At 48.9% G+C, this 22,208-nt stretch overlaps 1 protein-coding gene and 1 pseudogene across 6 annotated transcripts in view; both read left to right on the top strand.

The window, feature by feature from the left end:
• DIP2A (DIP2 acetate--CoA ligase A) overlaps positions 1–22,208 on the top strand; it is an 879,263-nt gene that overhangs the window by 131,089 nt on the left and 725,966 nt on the right. The gene's annotated exons all lie outside the window — the stretch shown is intronic.
• LOC146861095 (large ribosomal subunit protein uL16-like) lies at positions 1,030–21,049 on the top strand (annotated as a pseudogene).

Genomic DNA, 22,208 nt, shown 5'->3' with positions numbered 1-22,208 from the left:
CAACGTCACTGCATCCTCCCGTACAGACAATACAATGCCCCAATATCGCGCCCATCTCTTCCGGACTTTACCATGCTTGTTCGGACAACCCCTTGCCAAGAATACCGCCTCTTCCGCGGACATGCATTGGTCCAACGCCTTCTTCTAGGCCTGAACCGGGGGCGGGGCAGAGGACTTCCAATGCTGGGCAATATCTCGTTTGGCCAGCGTCAAACCCAGAAACAGGAGGTGTCGCTTATAGATATTGCCCCCTATCTCCTCGGTCTTGCTGTTTCCTTGAGAAGGGTACCCTGCCACAACGGGGTGGCCCGCGTAAGACTGCCGCGCCATCCGATGGAGTTGACCGATTGCCGCCAGATCCGGACCACCGTGGCACACGCAGGGGGCAACCGTCCCAGCGAGGAGCGGCTATAGAGAAAATGCAGCAGAAGCTTCTCCGCCAATGCGGCCCGGTCCAATGCGTAGGCTGGATCCGTGGGAGAGGCGTACCACCAGTCATTTCTAACTAGGAGATGCGCGGCCCTGTAATATGCCTGAACGTCCGCCACCGCTATGCCCCCGCAGTAGGTAGACTGCGCACACGTCGCCAAGGCGACCCTCACCGGCCCACCATGCCATAAGAATCCATTCAAAAGCGCATTAAGCTGACGGAACCACGCCTGGGGCACCTGGAAGGGGTAATGTTGAAGATGGTACAAGAGACGCGGTAATGTCACCATCTTGAAGATGGCCGATCGGCCATAGAGGGAGAGTGGAAGGTGTGACCACACCATAGTTTCATTACGGACTTGGGTCATCAGGGGCGCGATGTTCAAAGTCCAAGCAAGATCCGGTGTGCGAGTGACCCTCACTCCTAGGTATTTGATATGATCCGGGGCCAGCACTAACTGGGAGGCCCAAGCCTGGCTTCTCTGGTCTCCATAAAGGGGAAATAAAGTGGACTTAGCTGGGTTAGCCACGAGGCCCGACGTCTCGCCGAACACCCGCAGAATCTGAAGCACCCGGGGCCCGGAGGCCCACGGGTCCACCATGAAGAAGATGACATCATCGGCATATAATGCGATGCGATCAGAGTGGCCCGAGGGCCAGTCCATACCCCGAATAACCGGATCGGAGCGTGACCACGCCGCCAACGGCTCGATCGCCAATGCGAACAGCAGAGGGGACAGCGGGCAACCCTGCCGCGTCCCCCGTTTGATCGGAAAAGAAGGGGAACAGGCGCCCGTCACCCGAACTGATGCCGAAATGTCCGTGTACAGCAATCGCGTATACGCCAGGAATCTGGGCCCCAAGTTCACCGCCCCAAGCAGTTTGAACAGGTAGGTCCAGCTAAGGGAGTCAAAGGCTTTATCAATATCAGCCTGGAGCAGAGCAGTGGGCCGATCCAATAGCCGGGCCTCGGCGATGACATTGTGAAGCCGGCGTATATTATGTCGGGTCGACCGATTGGGCATGAACCCGGATTGATCGGGTTGGACTAGAGTAGATATGCATGTCCGCAGCCGATCCGCCAGGACCTTCCCTAGCACTTTCGGCTCAACGTTTAAGAGCGAGATAGGTCGATATGAGCCTGGCTCCTCCGGGGGCCTGCCCGGTTTCAAAAAGACTACTATCTCGGCGTGTCGCCAGTCGAGGGGAAGAATGTTGTGATCCACCGCATCCTCCAGAGCCGCAAGAAGGTGCGGGCCCAGTAACGGGTTAATAGGTTTAACCAATGGTCCACTTGGCAGATAGAGAGAAAGAGGGTTTATTGCAAAAGATGGATCTGGTCGTGCCAACAGAGCATTATGTATAGAACTAGTATGAATGATAAGCAGGAATTTAATAGAATGTAAATGATGTTGTTTATAGTTCTGTATGTGATTATATTGACATGCTGGAGACAACGTTAAGGTTGTGCCTCCTCCTCTATGTTGTACTAGCAGTAATGCTAACGTTATATTATGTACACCCTTTTACGGGCTAGAACTGTTGGACGTGTCTTCCTGTATGTTATGAAGCTCCAATAAAGATATGTAAAAAAAAAAAAGATTGCATGTTCTCTAACCCTTCCGTGCTCTCGCCCAATACTGGTTGGAGATTCCGGACAGTCTCTTATTGTTGTGTCATCTTATCTTGAGCCAGACCTGAACTTTGGCTTGACATTGCGGGCCACCTGTGTCTTTCATGGATCGCTAGCCACTACATTGGTGGGTTGTGAAGATCTGCATTCTGAGGCACTAGAGATCCAAGCATATACTTACTCAGGGTGAATGCTTGTCCTAACTTTTCCGCAGGGCCTTATTTGATCAAATCCTATGGGCACAAAATAAAATGTCAGTTTTCAAACTAGCACGATGCCCGAATTTTGGTCCTCTGCATCACCTTGACTCTAAAACCTGAGGTGTGCCCTTAGTTGTTATTGGCATTGCTGCAATTATTGTTTTTTATTGTCTTCCACAGGATACCTTTGGTATATATGCTCAAACCGTTCTGTTCATATTCCTCGCCTGATATTTGCTTGAATTGTACTAATTTTCTCTGTAAGCATTTCGATCCCCTTCTGTTGAGTCCTATTTTGTTTCTAATGCCACTGTCATTTGTAGTTAACTTAAAATTGCTTGTTGTGTACTTTGTTGCAACATACCTCATTTCCCCTCACACCCTCCTACTTTTCCCCTCTCAGTTCCTGTTTTCCGCGTAGTGCAATGACAAGTGTTTGATGACCCAAAATCCAAATGTATCTATGTGGATTTCATTGGCATTCTTCTGTTTTTGAGTTCAGTGCAAATCAATGTGTGTTGTATTAAACTTTGGTGTTGTGTACGGTTACCTCTATAAGGCAATACATTTTATTTCTAAATACTATTGATACAGCTACAAATACTATGATCTTTGGAGCGAAGTGTATTCAGTTAAACTACAAATGGTCTATAGAGTTCAAAGTATTTGGAAAGAGTTGATACGTATAAGTATCTCCGACACCATGTTTGAACTGGGACTTGCCCGTGGAGACCCCAAGTGGTTGCTATGGAGGTTTTAAAAATGTTCAGAAATGAATTTGGGAGAGCCATTTATGAGTATGTCCCACAAGACCTGGTATCCCTTAAATAGCCTAATTAGTGTTGCTAGAGTATTGGGTTAATGTGTGGATGCTTTCCCTTTGTGTGTGGGGTCATATTTCCTACAATAAAGTAAGCATGGAGTAATTGGCTGCAAAACACATAACTACATTTCCCAGGTAGTAGCATGGTCCTCTGATCTACCTCTGAATTCATTCAATAAAAGATGCAAGAGTATCCCCAAATCTTTTGACCTATGCAAATAATGACCACAGAGGGTTTCTGAACAAGAGTCAACAGTAGCACCTTCAATAAACAGAACCTTTGGCGCATACATCAATACATCCCAATGAGATTGTGTATTAAATTCACAAGCCTCATTCTCAATAATATTTTCCTAAGATTCACGCAGGCACTGCGTATAGCCTGTTTTTTCATACAGTGATAATGGCTCAGTGAATTTGTAACAAATGTTATTCAAGATTACTTTCAACTGTCCATCTTCAATATTTTTGTAGAATCAGATCTAGCAAAAAAGTAGCATTTAGAGTTACACAATATCTGATTTTTTTTTTTGGTTTTGTTGTTCTAATCGGGCACTTCCTTCCAATGTTAACTTCACTTTTATAGAGAAATGTCTACAATAAAGCAAACATTTTATTGACAACGTTAACTAATAACATTGATGCCAGCTTTTCCCTGATGCCCTGATTGCAGCTATCTCTACAGACAGGCTCCGGACACAGACGCCAACTGCCACCATGCACGGCTTAAGAGCTGGTGACACTTCTGCTCTTGGGCTGTTTTGCATGCTCCCATCTGATTCTGCCCAGGAGTATTCAATACATGCAGGGCTGATGACCTTACCATGGATAGTTAGGAACAATTGACTAGAACTGCCTACAGATACTAAGCTCATACCCCTTGCATGCAGAATACCTACCCGATCACACACACATTACTTATTGTTCAGAGCATACTACACCAACAGTGATTTCTACCAACTAGCCTTGAAAAACCCTACATGCCAGCAAGTGGCAAACACGTGTTGACTGTCCCATAGCCAATATCTTGATGGAGTATAAAATATAAACAAGAAATAAGAAAGTAAAGAGAATATAAAATGTATCACACAAGTGCATTTTGAACTTGTCAAGCCTTTAATTACCTTTCTTTCTACATTACTGTGTTATGATTTAGCAGTCAACATTTAGAAACAAAATAGGAGTAATACATATCAAAACTAGAATAGAAATGTGAAGGATATGGTTAGTAATAGGAAATTGAATAGGATTTGGTTTAAGACCATGTGTAGGATAAGGGTCAGGCTTAGGGCAAGAACCAGCTTTTAGTCTTTGTAAAGGTTGGATAAAGGGAAAAGTAAAGTCTAGTGTTAAAGTTAGGGATAATTTAGAGCATGGAAGAGTGTCTCGGCTAGGTCTATGGTTATTGGTAGTGTAAATATTGAGGCTCGGTGTCGCAATAAATGTCATCAAAGTGGTGTCTAAAAGTCAGGGTAAAGGCATGGCTTGGAACAGGGTGTGAGTATGTTTCGGTTGATGTCATGATTAATGTTAATGACATTGTAAAATAAATGAATCCAGTTGATGCAGGGATTCTAGCTTTTTTCCCCTACGGGAGACGACTATATGGAACATTTTGTAGCCACAGTGGACTATGTCAAAAAAGGAAACCCTTACACATAGACTAACAGAATATAGTGATCTCTAATGTACCCCCTGTGCCGTAGTTCAAGAACCCCAGCAAATTCTCAGAAATAAAATACTTTCATGGCTGATGGGGAAAGTCAGTATTGTTTGTGTTTTGGAGACATTAGCAAGATCTTTCATCCCCGAATAGGAATTAGAGAAAATGGGGATCATGTTCATTTGTGGTCAAGAAACGTATTGTAAACACTGGAAATGTATGGGATGGAGAAGAAAGAAGCCCGCCTCGGGCTAGTAACCTTACCATTCCTTGACCTCACCGTCATTTTCCGAAATGGCATGCAATAGTTAGAAAATATTTGTCAATATGCTTCTGAATAGCCTAGCAGTACTGAAGCAACTTGAGGCGGAGTACTTCAAAATTTATGTGAGCCTTGTCTGTCAACTGCCTCCTCGCGCGTCTCTATGTTTTATTTCAATATTTTAATGTCACAAACTTTTAACTTATGATTCTAGCTTCCCTCCATATTTACTAGGGGCATAAACATGTACCTTACATTTGTAAAGGTTTGATTTAATCCTCCATTAATTATTTCCCAAACCAATGTTGTTAAGTATTTGTGTATTTATCATGTCTGATGAAATGCATTTTTTATCCCTAAGCAGCGATTGCTAATTTAGCCTAAAGTGCTTATGTAAATGTAATTAAATGATTGGCTGATAAGAAATCTTGGAACGATTGAACCTTTAAAATATTCATTCACACCCTTCATAAAATAGGGAATTGCATACATGTAGACCAGCTGGTTCCACTTGAACCATTCTTGAAGCAAGCTATGAAAGTTTGTAGATCCTTTATTCCTTCTTGGAAGTTAGACGGATCCATTGGGAGACCTTCATTTACTCATGTTTTTTTCGAACTTAGGGGCATATGTATCAAACGATTTTTTAATCGCAAACGCTGCGATTCGCAAAATAACAGCGTTTGCGATTAAAAAATCGGTAATCGGGATGTATGAGGCAAATCCCATCGCAAAATTAAGGAATTGCTAATTTAGCGATTTCTTAATTTTGCGTAAGCATTTAAGAAATCGCAAATTGCGATTTCTTAAATGAGATGTAAAAAGCACCCAAGTTGTGCGAATTATCCTTAAGAAATCGCAAATTACCACCAACTTCAAGTTGGTGGTAATTTGCGATTTCCTTTCAAAAAGCACTTTTTTGAATTGTACAAAGTGCCACGTGGCGCTCATACATGCCCTTAGGGCATGTATGTGCGCCATATGCACACACATGCTAATTTCAGGGGTGCATCAGGGTGTCATCATGACACCCTTGCACCTTTGAAATTATTCTCAAATTGCGATTAGCAAATTGCGATTCGCTATTTGAGAATTACTTCCCATTCATTCCTATGGGTCTCCTGGCCCATAGGAATGAATGGGCAGGTATTCCTTAATTGCGATTTCGCAATTTGCTAATCGCAATTAAGGAATTTTAAGAAATCGCAAAAAGTTTGCAATTTTTTAAATACATCCCGTTTTGCAATTCTCAAATAGCGATTCTTTAAAAATCGCTATTTGAGAATCGCAAATGGTGATGTTGATACATATGCCCCTTAGCCTTTAATTGCAAAAAGGAATTCAGTGTATTTGTTCACGAACCAAATAACTAAAGAGAAATTAAAAGGATTAAATAATGGCTGACACTTTCAGTTGTATTCCTAACTATAAATACTGCCCTAGCTCTGGAAAGTGGTAAAGTGATGTACATTACGTATGTTTTTTAAACGTTTGCTTAATTTGACACCATCTTTCAGATGTGCAAACCTCTTGCCTTGCTGTTGCATAAGGGTCTGTTTTTCTTCCTTAAGATGACATTTGGGCCTTGGATCCAAAAGCCCACCTCCACGATTGCTTGCTCGGATGCCAATACGAAGATCCATAATCTTGGTATAGGCAGTGGAATGCATTTCTGGCTGGCATCTTTTAAACTGTTTTTGTGTTGAGCAAAAGGATCTCATTGTGCAGTCTGAATGAAGATGAGACTTGTTCAGTAGTCTCTTCCATGAGTATCTTCTGCTTTTGTGTTTACCCAGGCAGCTTCTCTTAAAGTCCCTACAGTGGTTTCAAATTTTGTCACCAGTACAGTTTGTCTTTACTATGGACCTTTTTGGTATAATTTGTTTACTCTAGCCTATGGTAGTTAGTTTTTGCTGAGACTTTGTAGTATTCTACTATTACTATCTATCTCTTATGATAACTGTCTCCTAGCTGCTCAGTCTGTGTGAGTGTTCTAAGTGGAATGCTTTGTGTGTGGGGTATGTGTGGAATGCTTGGGTGACTGGAGCAGAATGACATTTGGATGAATGGGGCTGAGCAGCTAGCGGATACTTAGGACTGCTGATAAATACCTGTTAATGAAGATTTATACTTGTTTATTTGCTACTGGAATAAACCTACATTGGCTTCATCACACCAGCGTTGTCCTGATTACCACACCTATTTTTGGCGACGAGTTGGAGACGTCCCCACGCGCAACAGTGGGTACAAGTGGCCAGAGAATCCTCATCATGCTTCTACAAGATGCTGGAGAATAGACACTTCAAGAAACGGACGAGTGGTTAAAGCAACAGGAAGAAGATGCTACAGAAAAGACTCAAGAGGCCTCACAAGCATCTCTCTCTATAGACATTCAGCCTCAAATGAAACAAAGGAAACATTCCCAAAGACAGCGCGCTGTGCAGTCCCACCGGTGTCCATCACACCGAACAGCCCCCAGACAAGCGTGCTGTACTCTACCTCAAGAGGCTGCTACATCTAGATGCGTCATGAATGCTGCGCAGAGTGAACCTACAAGTACACTGGGCCTCTTCATCTACTACAGTGATGCTGCGCAAACTGGATCCGTAACTTCAGTACACCGTTTAGAGAGGCCACTACTTCAAGACCTCTTTATGGATGCTGTGCAGAATGACACCGATCAGCCCCCACATAAGCGTGCTGTACAACAAGATACTTCATGGACGCTGTGCATAGTGAGTTTTTAACAACTGTAAGCCACTGCCTTCACTTTATTGATGCAGCACAGTGTATACCTTCAAGTATGGTAAGCCTTTTACTGTGTTTCATGGACGCTGCGCAGAGTGTGAATCGCGTGTGCATTTTGACAAAACAAAGATTTTCGAACTTTATTTGTGTGTGCTTAATCCCTGAAAATACTGGGACAGCCGTACCTACACACAGGGACTTGTGCACGCAAACATTCATCACAGTCTTCTAACGGAAAAATATGGACTATGCCATTGTACATTACGAGCTGTTTTTGGCTATGGCTGGCGGATTGTGAACACGTTTCTGGAGGTGTTTGGCTGACGCTGCGATGTTATGTTACGAGCCCCTATGGGCGAAGTCAGGTAAGACTTGTTTTGTCTTTCATTGTTGGGTTAGGCTGAGACCTCAAGTCTGCAGCGCTACCCAACCGCCGTTTTAAATTTTGAAATGTACTTAGCGCGAGTCAAGCAATGCACGCGCTTACCTGGCTCCAACCTCCTGGTCGGCTGTAGTCCCTCCTGTGACCATTCAAGCATACATTTCCGAATCTCCACAGTGACGCTCAAGTTTTCTTCAGCTCTGGATCTTGCTTTAAACGTTTAGCGCACGCCGCTGTTGTGAGCCACCCGGCATGACACTACACAGCGTGCCGCCATTTTGAAGCTAGCCTTCAACTCGGATACTTGCATTTGTTCAGTTCCCTTCGCTGTCAACCACGTTTACTTTTCATCTGGCATCATTTTTAATAAAGTTTTTGTTGAAGGTACTACAAAGACAAGATCCAACGGGAACGTCGTGAGGAGAAGATTCTTTGCCTGCAACACATTTTGGTCAGCAGTAAAATCTCAAGGTACTTTTTGTCCTTTGGGCATTTCCACGTCACAATGTCATTCACACAAGGTACTTTCGTCGTGTTGGTATGGACGCTCTCCAGCACTTGATTATACGCATTTGCCCTAAACACTCAATTGGCTGTTACATTTTTTTTTTATTTGTGTCGACATGGACAGTGACTCATTTTCATTTTTTGGGGGTTGGCACATATCTTCACATTCTTTGAAGGTTTCTTGTTCCATGCAATGCTTTTTCATCTTTTACATGTTTTATTTTAACAGATGCATAATTGTCGCATTTTAGGTGCTTTGAATGTTCCTTACAGGAGGGTTGCTCTAGTTGCAGTTTTCACTTGTGAACCTCTATCACAGGGGTTAACCCTTACACAGGGTAAATGTTCCTTTACATGAAGGTTGGCCCTACGTTCGGGTAAGTTTTGGAATTTTTATGTCCAGTCTCACGACATATTTACATTTGTATCCTTATGCGAGGGTGGTCTTTTTGACTTTTTGCAGGGGTAGGTCCCTGCGTGCTTAAGACGCATTGCGGCGCACGAGTTGTTGTTGCAGGGGTGGGTCCCTGGTTGCTTAAGACTCATTGTGCCGCACAAGTTTTGTTGTTACTAGTGGGGCAGGACATTGAGTGCAAGTCCCTATGTTCTCATGACGGTTTTTATTCTTTACTTAGTGTGATTTAAAAAAAAAAGATTTTTTTTATCACAGGTTGTCCCTTTTGGTTGGTGGGGGCAGGACATTGGGTATTGCCCCTCTTGTCCACAGTCACATTCCCGTTGTCCCCTGTTCAGGGTGGGGGCAGGATATGGGGTCACATCCCTTCTGTCCACATTTATATACACCTTGTCCCCTGTTTAGGGTGGGGGCAGGAATTTGGGTTTCAGTCCCTCTTTCCACACCTCTACTTTGAGTGTTCCCTACATGGGATTGTACACGTTTTTATTTTCGATTTATTGCCTTTATTAAAAGGAGGAGATGGGTATTTCGTATTTTATATATCTACCTTTTTCCCTTCTCTTTTTATCTTGTGTAGTCGCTATCCCTCTTGTGATGTTTTTTCTTTTGTCCCTGGGTTACTGACTATTTTACTTGTGTTGTAATCAATTTATTTCATTTATTAAGGGAGGGAGATGGTTACTTATAATCTCATATGTTACGTACCTTTTCCCTTACTCTTTAATCTCACTGTGTCACTTCCCCTCTCGTGATGTCGTTCTCCGTCATCCTTGGGTTACCGACTTCTTACTTATCCTATGCTTGGTTGTACTTTTATGTTGTACTATTTATCCATCCTGTACTTTTGCACATCTTTTTTTTTTTTGATAACCAAGTTTTTATTATTTTTAGTGACACAACAAAAGAAACATTGAGCCGCCACTTTACAAACGCACAGCACAATACCACGCCGCCCCCACCCAAAGCCCCCCTCCTCCACCTCCTCCCCCCCCAGAACCACATCCTCATAAGACATTGCCCAACCATTTCCCCCAGATCCTACGGTATTTCTTAAGGCAGCCCCGCGCCTGATAGAGAGTCCGTTCCTGTGCCGCACACCAGTCCACTCCAGTACTCCATTTGGCCAAGCTAGGCGGTTGTGGATGCTTCCAGGCCGCTGCAATATCCCTTTTTGCCACCATTAATGCTGTCATAAGGAACAGCTTCTCAGCACGTGTGCCATCGAGACCGTCAGTGATGCCCAGAAGAGTGTGTCTAGGGTTATGTCGCACCACCCAGCCCAAGACCTCCGTGAGATCGGCTTCTATGCCCCTCCAGTAGCCCCCCAAATCCGAACACGACCACACCATATGAATAAAGTCGGCCGGGCCAAAACCGCAGCGGGGGCAGGCCGCGTCAGCGGAGAGAGCCGCACGGTGCAGACGAGCCGGTGTGAGGTAGGCAGTATGAAGATAGTAAATTTGAATAAGCCTCAATTTGGCAGAGGCCGTCACCAGCCTGGGGGCCATAAGGGCATCCCGCCAGTCGACCTCGTCCAGGGGACCCACCCACACCTCCCACCGTTCCTTCAGGCCTTCCCGGGCCATGGGGGTATTATTAATAAGAGAACGGTGTATTCGGGATATGCCCCCCCTCCCCAGGTTGCCCAGCATGACCTGCGCCTCTGGGGGACTGTGGTCCGGCAGCCGAATGTCCAGAGGAGTGTAGGTGCGTATGGCGTGTCGCAGTTGGAGATACCTATAAAATTGAGAGGAGTGGAGAGAGAAGCGCGCCTGCAGTTCCGAGTGCGAGCACATGCGCCCCCCCCCGCCAGACGTCCCCCAGCTGGGAGATGCCGAGCAGGTCCCATGATTTAAAACCCTCCAGAGCCGCAACGTCTCGCAGCCATGTCCCATGCCAGAGGGGAGTGGCGCGAGTCAGCCTCCCAGTCCACTGGGTATGGCGAAGCGCCGCTCGCCAGGCCAGGAAGACCGCTTTGGTGATGTCTGGGCAGGAGGCGGGGATGGGGGCGCCATACAGGTGGTCTAAAATGCAGGGGAAACCCAGGTCTTCCAATTCCACCCTGTAGGCCGGATCGGACCATCCCCCTCCAAACCAATCATGAATGACCAGGAGGCAGGTGGCCAAATAGTAGAGGTAAAGGTTGGTCATGCCGAGCCCGCCATCAAAGGTGGGGAGGCGACACGTCGACAGGGCCAACCTCGGTCTCCCACCACCCCTGAGAAACCTAGTCGCCAACCCGTCCAGCTCGCGGAACCAAGGCCTCGAGAAGGACACGGGAGTGTTCTGCAATACATAAAGGAACCGGGGGAGAATCATCATTTTGTAGAGCGCCACCCTCCCCGGCGGATTGAGCGGGAGCGACTGCCATCGCGCCAGATCTACCTTGGCTTTCTTGACCAGGGGGGCCACATTGAGAGCCCAGCTCAGTTCCGGGAGAAGGGAGACCCAGATGCCCAGATACTTGAAGGACAACCGACGGAGGGGAATATTGTCCTGCCAATCGAAACACTCCCGGGAGGGGTGCAGAGGCACAAAAAACGATTTTTGCGGGTTTAAATAAAGGCCGGAGGCGCGGCCAAAGCGGCCCAAGATATGGAGTGCCCGGGGACCCGAGCGCGCCGGGTCACTAAGATACAGCAGAACGTCGTCCGCGTAAAGGGCTATCCTGTCCGACACACGGCCCGGCCACTCTCAGCCCCGAAGGAGAGGATCCGCTCGGATCAGGGCAGCAAGGGGCTCCATTGCAAGAGCAAAAAGGAGGGGCGACAGTGGGCACCCCTGCCGCGTTCCCCGGCCCCGTTAACCAGCACTCTGGCGCGAGGGCGTGCGTAAAGGACCCGCACCATTCCAACAAACTTGGGGCCGAAGCCCATGTGGGTCAGGTCCTCAAAGAGATAGGGCCACCCAACCGAGTCGAAGGCCTTCTCGAAATCGGCAAGCAGAAGGGTGAGATACGGAGAAATGCGATGGCGGGGAGCCAGGGCCACGTGAAGACGACGAAGGCAATGGCGAGTGCCGCGGTCCGGCATGAAACCGCATTGGTCCGGGTGCACCAAGCATGACAGAAAGGGCCGGAGCCTCTGGGCCAGGACCGCCGCATAAAGTTTGATATCAGTATTGATAAGAGAGATCGGCCGGTATGCCGACCGATCGCAAGAAGGCGGCGTAGACTTGGGCAGGACCACAATCGTGGCTATGTCGGCTTCCGGAGGGAAGGAGCCGTTCTTGACCGCCTCAGCATAGAGGGCACCCAACCGTGGGACCAGGTGTTCCTTGTAGGTGGCATAAAACTCCTGGGGGAAGCCATCCGGACCCGGAGTTTTCCCCGCGGACGTGCGCCCTATCGCATCCCCAATCTCCTCATGAGAAATGGGCACCTCCATACTCTCCCAGTCGCTGGACCGAAGACGGGGAAGCCGTAGGTTACTAGCGGCAACCATTGAAGCCAAGGAGAGGTCCGACACTCGGGCCCGATATAGCTGCGAGTAATACTGAGCGAAGGCGTCCGCGACTGCCGCGGAGGAAGATTGGAGCAGGCCGGCAGAGTCAACCACCGCCGGGATGATTCGCGAGGCCCTGGGCTAAGTGGCTAGCCGATGCAGCAGCGCACCATTCTTGTCGCCCCACCCATATACCCTCGCCACCGAGGATTGCCAGAGGAGCTTAGCCGCATCAAGCGACCGTTGACGGATCTCCTCCCGCAAAAGTCGCAGTTGCCGAGTCCCGGCCGGATCCCCGGTCTCAGAGAGGGATTGCTCCAGTCGTAGTGCCTGGGCCTCACAGGCAGTGAGCTGCTGGATTTGCGCCTAGCGGTGCCGCACCACCTGTGCTTTGGCCGCCCCCCTGACAGTGGCCTTACAGGCCTCCCAAAGGGTACCTGCCGAGGAGACCGACCCGTCGTTGTCGGTAAAATACTGCGTCAGTGCGGACCCCACCTCCCTACGGAGCTTCCTATCCTGGAGGCGCTACATCTGGCAGGCCCCACGAGGCGGGGGGCCCAGACCCAGGAGGACTGGAGAGTGATCGGAAATCCCCCTGGGAAGGAATGCTGACATCCTGGATGCCTACACAGTCGGCGGGGGGGGGACAAAAATCGCATCAATACGCGCGTGGGTGTGGTGGGCGGCCGAGGTGTGAGTATATTGCTGTGCGCGTGGGTGCCAGATCGGCCACGCATCGCATAAGCCCTGGGCCTCCGCCCAACTCGCCATCTGCTTCGCTCGCGCGGCGCGGGCGCCAAAACCGGACCCGAGGCGTCGACCTTTGGAGCCGAGACAGCATTGAAGTCCCCCCCCCCAGAAAAATAGCGCCCGGCGGGAGAGTTGTCGATAACGATGCGGCGTGAGATAGAGCCTGAGATAGCCCGGTAGGCGGCGCATAGAGTGACAGGAGACTGAGCGGCCGACCCTCAAGCGTGCCGCAAACGGCAATCCCCATCTCGTGGGGGTCGTGAATCGCCCGGGTAAACACAAAAGGGAAGGAGCGGCGCAATAGGACGGCGACACACACCCCCCCCCCCCCGGCGATCCGCGCGAGAACCCAGAGTGCCATACCCGGTCGTACCCGTAGCGCGCCAGAAAGGGACATTTCTCGCCAAGCAGGTGGGTTTCCTGAAGCAAGAGCACATCAGCCTCCACGCGCTGGGCGTACTTAAGGACGGCAGTGCGATTGAGTCTATCTAGTAAGCCGTTCACGTTCCAGGACAGGACGCGCACCTGAGCCTTGGAGGCTAGGTCATCCATGGTAGTGGCGGGAACGAAGCGCGCTGGGAATGGAGTGGCCAGGGGAAGCCAGAGCTACGGATCTCTCGCTAGGGGAAGCCAGCGGGCAGCGCAGGAGGGCAATCGACGGCAGTGCCTGTGTTGGTGGTGGCATGGAGAAGCGCGGTGACACGCGAAGTGAGATGCTGCATAGGAGGCTCAAAGAAAATCAGACCCAAACAAAACAGTCCCCCGAGGAGGAACAACCCACAAACATCAAACCCCAACCCCCCACCCCTCACCCTACACTTCAAGAATGGAAGCATCTGTCGCCCTAACTAAACCAACAATTACAAGACCCCAAGCCTAAGCGCTCGGGTGTAAAGAGCGTGGTGGACCCCTCCTGAAGCACGGATTTCCAGTGTCTCGTCCCAGGTTGCTGCAGGAAAGCGTGAGATTGCCGAGCCCCCCACCCCTGCCACCCGGCAGGGACGCCGCCTCCCCCTGTGGATGCATGAACAGACTGTGAGTCATATAGCAGGACTGCGGGAGAGGTCTGACAAGTCAATTTGCACATTGAGGGGGGTTTGAGACCCGGCCGGACGAGGAGACTGACGGTGCCGGGACCCCCCAGCCGCATGGGATGATGTGCCAGAAGAGGCCGAAGAGTCCCTCACCCGTCTCCCAGATGTACTCTCAGACCGGGTCCGAGCCGTCGCTGCGCCTCGGCGTTGTCGTGAGTGCGTGCGTTTCCTGCGCCGCGGTCGCTGGGACCCAGCTGCACCGTGGCCCCGGGGCACAGTATTGGAGGACGCCCCACCGGGTTGGCGCAGGGGTCTTTCCTCAGTAAGCCATGTCCAGGCCGCCCTGGGAGTGTCAAAGAACAGTGTCGTGTTCTGGAAAACGACACAAAGGCGGGCCGAGAATTGGAGATGGTATTGAAGGCCCAGGGAACGCAGCTTTTGCTTTACCTCCGTGTAGGAGCGGCGTTGCTCCTGGACCTCCCGGGTGTAATCTGGGAAGACCATAATGGTGTGGTTGTTGAAAGTCAAAGGGCCACTCACCCGCGCCTCCCGCAGGATAGCGTCTCTGTCCCGAAAGTTGAGGATCCTAAGAATAAAGGGGCGCGGGGGGGCTCCCACCGGAGGTTTGGCCGCCAGCGACCGGTGCGCCCTCTCCACCACGAACCAGGTCGACAGACCGGCCGCCGGCATCCAGGACTTGAACCACGTTTCGAGGAAGTCATCTGCTCGGCCGGACTCGACCCCCTCCGGAAAGCCCACCAGGCGAAGGTTATTGCGACGGGCGCGATTTTCGGCATCTTCTGCCCGCCTGTGCAGTTCCTTGGAGTGGGTCGTGAGCTCCCGGACCTGGTCCTGTAGCAGGCGAATGTCATCCTCCGCCGTGGAGATCCGGGATTCCGTTTCTGTTATGCGAGCCGTGGCGTTGCGGAGGTCCTGCCACAGGAGCGCAACATCGACCTTCACCTCCCCAACCATCCCCTCCAAGGATGTGCGAGAGGCCTCGTTGGCCTGGAGGATGACGGCCAAGTCTTTGTTCGGGGCCTGCGCCCCCCCTCCACCCGCACCCGGCGGGTCCGAGTTGGCGAATTGGCCAATCCGCGTCTGGTGGGACGCCGCCGGTGGTTTGGAGCCCTTTTCTTTGCCCATGTTGGATCCAGGAAGCACGTGCCAGCCACGAGGGTGGGCACAGTGGACCAGCAGGCGGCCCCCACCCGCCAAGCGGAGCCGCCCCCTGCACCAGGCCAGAAATGGGGGGGATTCGAGGAGAAGTGAGAGGGCGAAGGCGCGTCTTCCAACGATGGAAGGCCCAGAGCCCGCTCGACACGCACCCTCTCGGGCGGATCCGGGCCGTACCGCACTCACCACGCCGCGGGCCTCGCGCCACGGTCTGCGCCCGCGATGGTCCTCCGTCTATGTCCAACGCGTAGGCCCAAGGCACCAGGGGACTCCGTATCCACTCAAGGTCCGGGTCCGACGGACCAGGCACAGCGCCGGGGGGGGGGGGGACAGTCAAGGCGCGGCAGGGGGGGCGGATCTCCTGGCCGGCAGCAGCTCCCGGGTAGTAGTGCAGGGCAGGAGAGGTCCGGCACCGCCGTCCTCGCGGGCCAGCACCGGAGGCGCCAGGGAAACTTCCCCGCTCCAGGCACAGCGGTCGTCCACAGGGTCCGGTGGGGCCACGCCACACCCGGGGTCGCCCAGAGAGGAGGGCACCAGGACAGGTCAGCAGGGGTCCAGGGGGGGCCCGCCCCCCTTTAGGCAGCGTCGGCCCAGCGCCAGGAGATAGCAGGCATCAGCAGCGGCGAGGCCGGATCCAGCCCCTCAAGCAGTCCCACGCAGCTCGGGCCGATCCACCCGCCGGACAGGGCCGCCTCACCACCGGGGGGCGCTCACCGTCCGCCGCCCCCCCCAGCTCACCCAAGGCCCGGCACCAGCCCAGGCTCCGCTCCGCAAGTCCTCCAGTCCCCGGGTGGTCTCGTGGCCTTCGCCCCTCGTGGCGCGCCGGGGGCTCACTTAGTTGACACTGCCGACCGCGGAACCAGTTGGGCGCGTCCCGGCTACCGGTGCAGCTCACGGGCTGTGTATCTCGGCTCCCGCTGCAGCAAATCGGCTGAAAATCGCACCGGGGGCAGGGCAGCAGCTCCTCAACACTCGGCGGTCATCAGGGGACACCTGGGACAGCCACAACGGATGTAGGGCAGATGCGAGGGGTCAAGCATCCAGGAGCCTCACCTCAGCGCGGCCATCTTGGCTAGCGCCACCTAGCGCTCGTCTGCACATCTTTTAACTTTGTACCTTTAGCTTATAGTTTTAGATCGTTGGTTCTGTCTTTTATTTAAAAGACAGAACCAACGATCTAAAACTATAAGCTAAAGGTACAAAGTTACAAGATGTGCAGACATCTTATCTAGAACACTCACACAGGCTGAGCAGCTAGGAGCAAGTTATCACAAGAGATAGATAGTAATAGGATAATACTACATATCTCTTTCCTTATAAATATAAGGAAAGCGATATGTAGCATTCTCCTATTACTATCTATCTCTTGTGATAACTTGCACCTAGCTGCTCAGCCTGTGTGAGTGTTCTAAGTGGAATGTTTGGTGTGTAGGCTATGTGGAATGCTTGGGTGACTGGAGCAGAATGACAGTTGGATGGATGAGGGTGAGCAGCTAGCAGGCTACTGGTGGGACTGTTGATGGATACTTAGGACTGCTGATATATACCTGTTGATGAATATTTATACTTGTTTATTTGCTACTGGAATAAACCTTCATTGGCTTCATCACACCAGCGTTGTCCTGATTACAACAGACTTGTTTTGCCTTTGCCCAAGATGACTAGTTATGCTTTGTTTATGTGCCCTCTCTCGTTGCTTACTTCAATACACGCTCCTAAATAATCGTCGTACATGGGAGAGCTTAAGCCAAGCCTCAAACCCAGTTCCCGAGTTCCAAACTTGGCAGCTCTGTAAGTTACACCAAGCCCTCTCACGTCGCTTACTTCAAAACACACTCCTAAAATAATCGTCGTTTTTCATTCTGATTCCCTCGCAATTCACATTGTTTAGTTAATTGAATTTATTCCAATCTGCATGCTATTGTTTATTTCATTTTATTAGTTCATATCCACTGTAGGTCTTTCCTAGCGTTGCAGTGCATGCGCTGCTTGCTCGGTGAGATTTATTGTTAATGAGGAGTTTGAGAAAAGGGCTTTAATCCCCACCCCTTCTTTCCATTGGCTGGCATCACCGTTTATGGTAAACGGTGGCCTGCCATTGGAAATTAGGTGTTTGGGTTGCCTCCCTTTCTCTTTTTGTGCCGGCCCACCCGGACTGGCTCTGTTGCAAAGCACTTTATCTTTATGGGGCCATGTGTTTCTAATTAGAAACACATGGCTTCATAAAGACAAGAGGTCGATGCTTGTTTTTTTATCCTCCGCACACCATGCGCGCTTTCAGTTGGGCTGCATGCACCACTTTTACCATTGCCACAGGACGCCACAATATACTGCTGGGTAAACCGTCATCATATGACACCCACACACAGCTGTGTGTAACACGGTTTCTGGACCTCGCCGTCCTATATACTGCCGTGTCTGCAGATATTCGGAACCCGTTCTCCCTGGTACACAGCTGAGCGTGCCCCTCCTTCCACCTTGCGTCCTACATGTACGATTGTTTCAGACACCCGCGCCTTCAAAAGTTAAGTTAAAGCCATTTGCTTTGCTATACAATACCATTAGCAAAGCAAATGGCTTTAACTTAATCAAAGGCGAGACCTATTGCATTTTCAATGCTTGTTTTTTGTTACCACTTGGGGAGCACACGCCGAGACTCAAACCAGGGGGCATTTTCTAATGAAAGAAAATGAACCGCTCTGCTCTAATTAACCAACTCCGTCCAGAACCTTCTGCCTTTTCAATGCCACTGACCCGAGAAAGGGAAAGTTTGTTTGTCTGCAGAAGGCAAGCAACCATCAAATTAACAAAATGTCTGCACGCTCAGTTTTTGCCAAAGCCTTTTCAGGAATTTCAAATCCAGCCTCGCAGCTCATCGTGAGCTGCTGCAGAGGACTTGTCAGACCCCTAGTTTGGCTGGCTTCCCTCCTGGAATGGAAACTGAAACCCTGCAGACACATGTCGTGGACAGCTTGCAGTCAGTCCCAATGTTTTAGCGTACTGTAGCACTTCTCCCATTTGGGCTAGGAGGGGGGGCCTTCCAAGGGACGCCAAAACTACAAGTTCAACGATGCAGTGCGGTTGAGTTCAAGCCAGACTTGGTAAACCTCACAGATCACACTTACCGAATGCAAAATGCAGTTTGAAATTGGCAAATATTTTCAGGTCTGTGGTGCTTAGGCAAATTCAACTTTTCTAGAATGCTTCCTTTGATGAATGTATATGGCACATTGTACTATTAAATGATACCATTTACATTAGTATAAAATACCTGTGGCGTATGTTGGGTTACAAGCAACACTTCTACAATACACCCTTTAGTTGGCTTATCTTTTTTGCAGTGATATTAAAACACAAAGCAGGGTAAAGGTCGCTGAAAAACATTTTTTATGATAATAAACTCTGGAAAGTACAAATAGCAGTCAAGGGTTTGCATTCTTTGTTCAAGGATTCTGTCCGTGTGTAACATAAATGGTGCTCATGTAACCTCAAATAAATTTGCTGTGAAAAAACAGTTTCCCAAAGCCATGCACTTTCAATGTTTTTTTTTATTTTTTTTTATAAACATTCTTTATTGGCATTTAGAGATAGGAAAACACGTATGTGCATGCAATACCATCATTGTCACAGAGATTCACAGTTCAATTGCGCACGTTCACATTCCTCACAGTCTAGCAGTCTCTCGACCTGTCGGGCCATTCATCACTGTCCGGAGTGGGGCTGCAAGTGTGTGCCCGAGACCAGCCGCTGAGTGTGTCCTACTGAAGTGCGCCATGAACGCCTTACGGCAAGAGTGCCGTGCAATGTGACTGAACCCCTTGTGAGGGGCGTCGCAGAGGCTATGAAAGTGGGGCCACTGAATAACTATGAACTTAACTGGAGGGTCAAACATCAGGGGGAAAAAAAAAAAAAGGGGGGGGGGTGATGCACCGTGTCTCCCATTGGGGGTACTTCTTAGCTACGCGCTTATGAGGTCAGACCATCATGTGATGCACTTTCAATGGTTGTGAGGAAAACTGTTAAATGACCTAGCCATAAAGCAGCACATCCACTTTCACAAACAACCAGCATTAGCGAAGAAACAGTAAAATAATTACAGGCTCTAGCCTCTTGGAAAACTTCTTTCATGTGCTCGTTAACTTTTCATAGAGGTTTTAGTTTGAATGTACACAGTGGTGTAATGGAATTTATGCCCCTTCCTCCTCCTCACAGAATGAGAAGAGCCCTTCTCAGTCTCCCATATCTCACACATTTTAGTTGTGCTTTTCTGACATTTTTAGTGGAAGCAACATGTTTTGGGGGGGAATGTGTGCACAAACAAAGGCCACCTTTCTTTATAATTGTTTCATCATTTTCAAACTTGGTAACACACTCCACACAAATACACTCCACACTATACCACATAATTTCAATCAGCATAATTACACTAAACGGCATACACTTCCACACTACACAATTGTACTCTACACATTTCCATTCCAGACCACATAATTCAAATACAAACTCATACCTCAACATCAAAATTGCACAACACACCGCATACATCCAATCCAAACCGCAGAATTCCACAAAATACCATTCAACTTAATTACACTCCAAAACATACAATACCACTCCACATAATTCCAGTACACACCTGCCACATAATTCCACTATACAAATCCTATCCAATCCACACCACACAATTCCACAACTAACAATTACAATCCAACCCACATATTTCTACTCCACACCACATACATCTACTCCAAACCAAAACATATGGGTAAAAGACATCATAATTTACAACACCAATAACTCTTAACTCTCACAAATGCGAGACCTTTTGCATTTCAAATGCTTGTTTTTTTTTACCTAGTAAAGGTAGTTTTAAGTTTGCCAGGTTCCATAAATGAGTGTTCGCACCCCCCCCCCCCCACCCTCTTTCCGCTCGGTGACGTGACCAGCAACTGCCGCCCCGCGCAATGTTACAGATACTGCAAAAGCCAACCCTACCCCAAATCCCGTTTCTGCAGGGATGTTCCTGATCCTAAGATTAGGATTTTCAATTTGGGCAGAAAGAAGGCAAAGGTGGACGAGTTCCCAATATGCTGCCACATGGTGTCTGATGAATGTGAGCAGCTGTCCTCTGAAGCACTGGAAGCTGCCCGTATTTGTTGCAGCAAGTACATGGTGAAGAGCTGTGGTAAGGATGGCTGCCACATTAAAGTGGGCCTGCATCCGTTTCACGTCAGGCGCATCAGCAAAATGTTGTCCCGTGCTGATAGACTTCAGACCGGAATGCGTGGATCCTTTGGCAAACCCCAGGGCACAGTAGCCCGTGTGAACTTTAGCAAGGCGATTGTTTGTCTGCACCAAGGCTTCCAACAAGGAACATGTGATTGAAGCTCTGTGTAGAGCCAAGTTCAAGTTTCCTTGGCGTTAAAAGATTCACATCTCCAATAAATGGGGTTTCACCAAATTCAACGCGGACGAGTTTGAGAACGTGTGCACAGAAGCGCCTTGTGCCGGATGGCTGAGGTGTGAAGTACAGCCCACCAAGGGCCCCTTGAACGGATGGTGTACCCTTCATGCTGTCTAAATCTGGAGTAGGTGCAATCCCTCAACAGTGCCGTTTGAAAACCAGAATAAACCTCATGGATCTTTAAAAAAAAGTTTGTTTCTCCAGTGTGGATTGCCTAAATGGTTAGTTTGTCTTCACCCTTGTTTGGTTTGTCCATGCTCAGGGAGGTTAGTTTGTCTCCTCCAACAATAGCTATTATTGTTTGCTCGTTACAGTTTTATTTTCCCGGGACAGTTGATTTGGGTTTACCCTGAATTGTACCAGGGTAGTTGGGTGCTGTATTGCCAAGATAGTTTGTTGTATTTGCTCAAGGTATTTGCAGGTTAATTAACGGCTGGTCCTCATCGTAACCGGTTTTGGTCTGCCAGGGATATTTACTATTGTGTTTGCTAAGACTTATTTTTATTTACAGAGCATGTATCCGGATGATTACTTTGGTTGGCAGGTTAGATAAAGTGTGGATGCTGAGACAGTTGTTTTTTGTCAGGATAGTTAGTGTTTGCCATGGCATTCAGTTTGTGTTTTCCGTAACAGTCAATATTTGTTTTCCATGACTGTTTGACTGCTTTTGTCATGCCGGGTAGTTTTCCTTTGCCAGGACTCTTAATTTGTCTTTGCCAGTTTTCTTTGTCTTTGCCAGTTTTCTTTGGCTTTGCCGGTTTTCCTTGGCTTTGTCAGTTTTCTGTGTCTTTACCAGTTAACTTTTATTTGCCAGGACAGGTGATTTGCGTTCGTCTGGAATGTTGGAGGGCCTTTTTTTATCAGAATAGGTAGATTTTGAGTGTGGCTAGATATTTACAGTATGAATTTGTCTAAGATAGTGTGCATTTAAAGAGCACTATCGGTTTACCCTATATCATAAGTTGTTTTGCCCCAATATATTTGTTGAACTCATTTTTTAAAAGTAAATTTTTTGAGCTCATACGAAAGCAAAAAAGAGTGGAAAACAGTTTACACAGCATTTGATGCTGCTTCAACCACATTGTAAATGTTACTTTGCCTGGCTTCAAATATTAAGCTTTCGTTGTGTAGATAATCACCCCTGCCTGACGCTCCTGGAAGTGACCTCAGGCCTGAGAGCAGGGAATTGCTACTGCCTCAAAGTTCTTTTGCATGCATGCCTTTCAGCCCACATTGAGGTGGGAGATGGGATTCAACTGTAAATAGTCTCCCCAAC

The sequence above is a fragment of the Triturus cristatus genome, chromosome 3_1 (genome assembly GCF_964204655.1).
Source record: "Triturus cristatus chromosome 3_1, aTriCri1.1, whole genome shotgun sequence".
NCBI classification, from domain to species: domain Eukaryota; kingdom Metazoa; phylum Chordata; class Amphibia; order Caudata; family Salamandridae; genus Triturus; species Triturus cristatus.
This window is presented reverse-complemented; position numbering and strand designations above follow the sequence as displayed.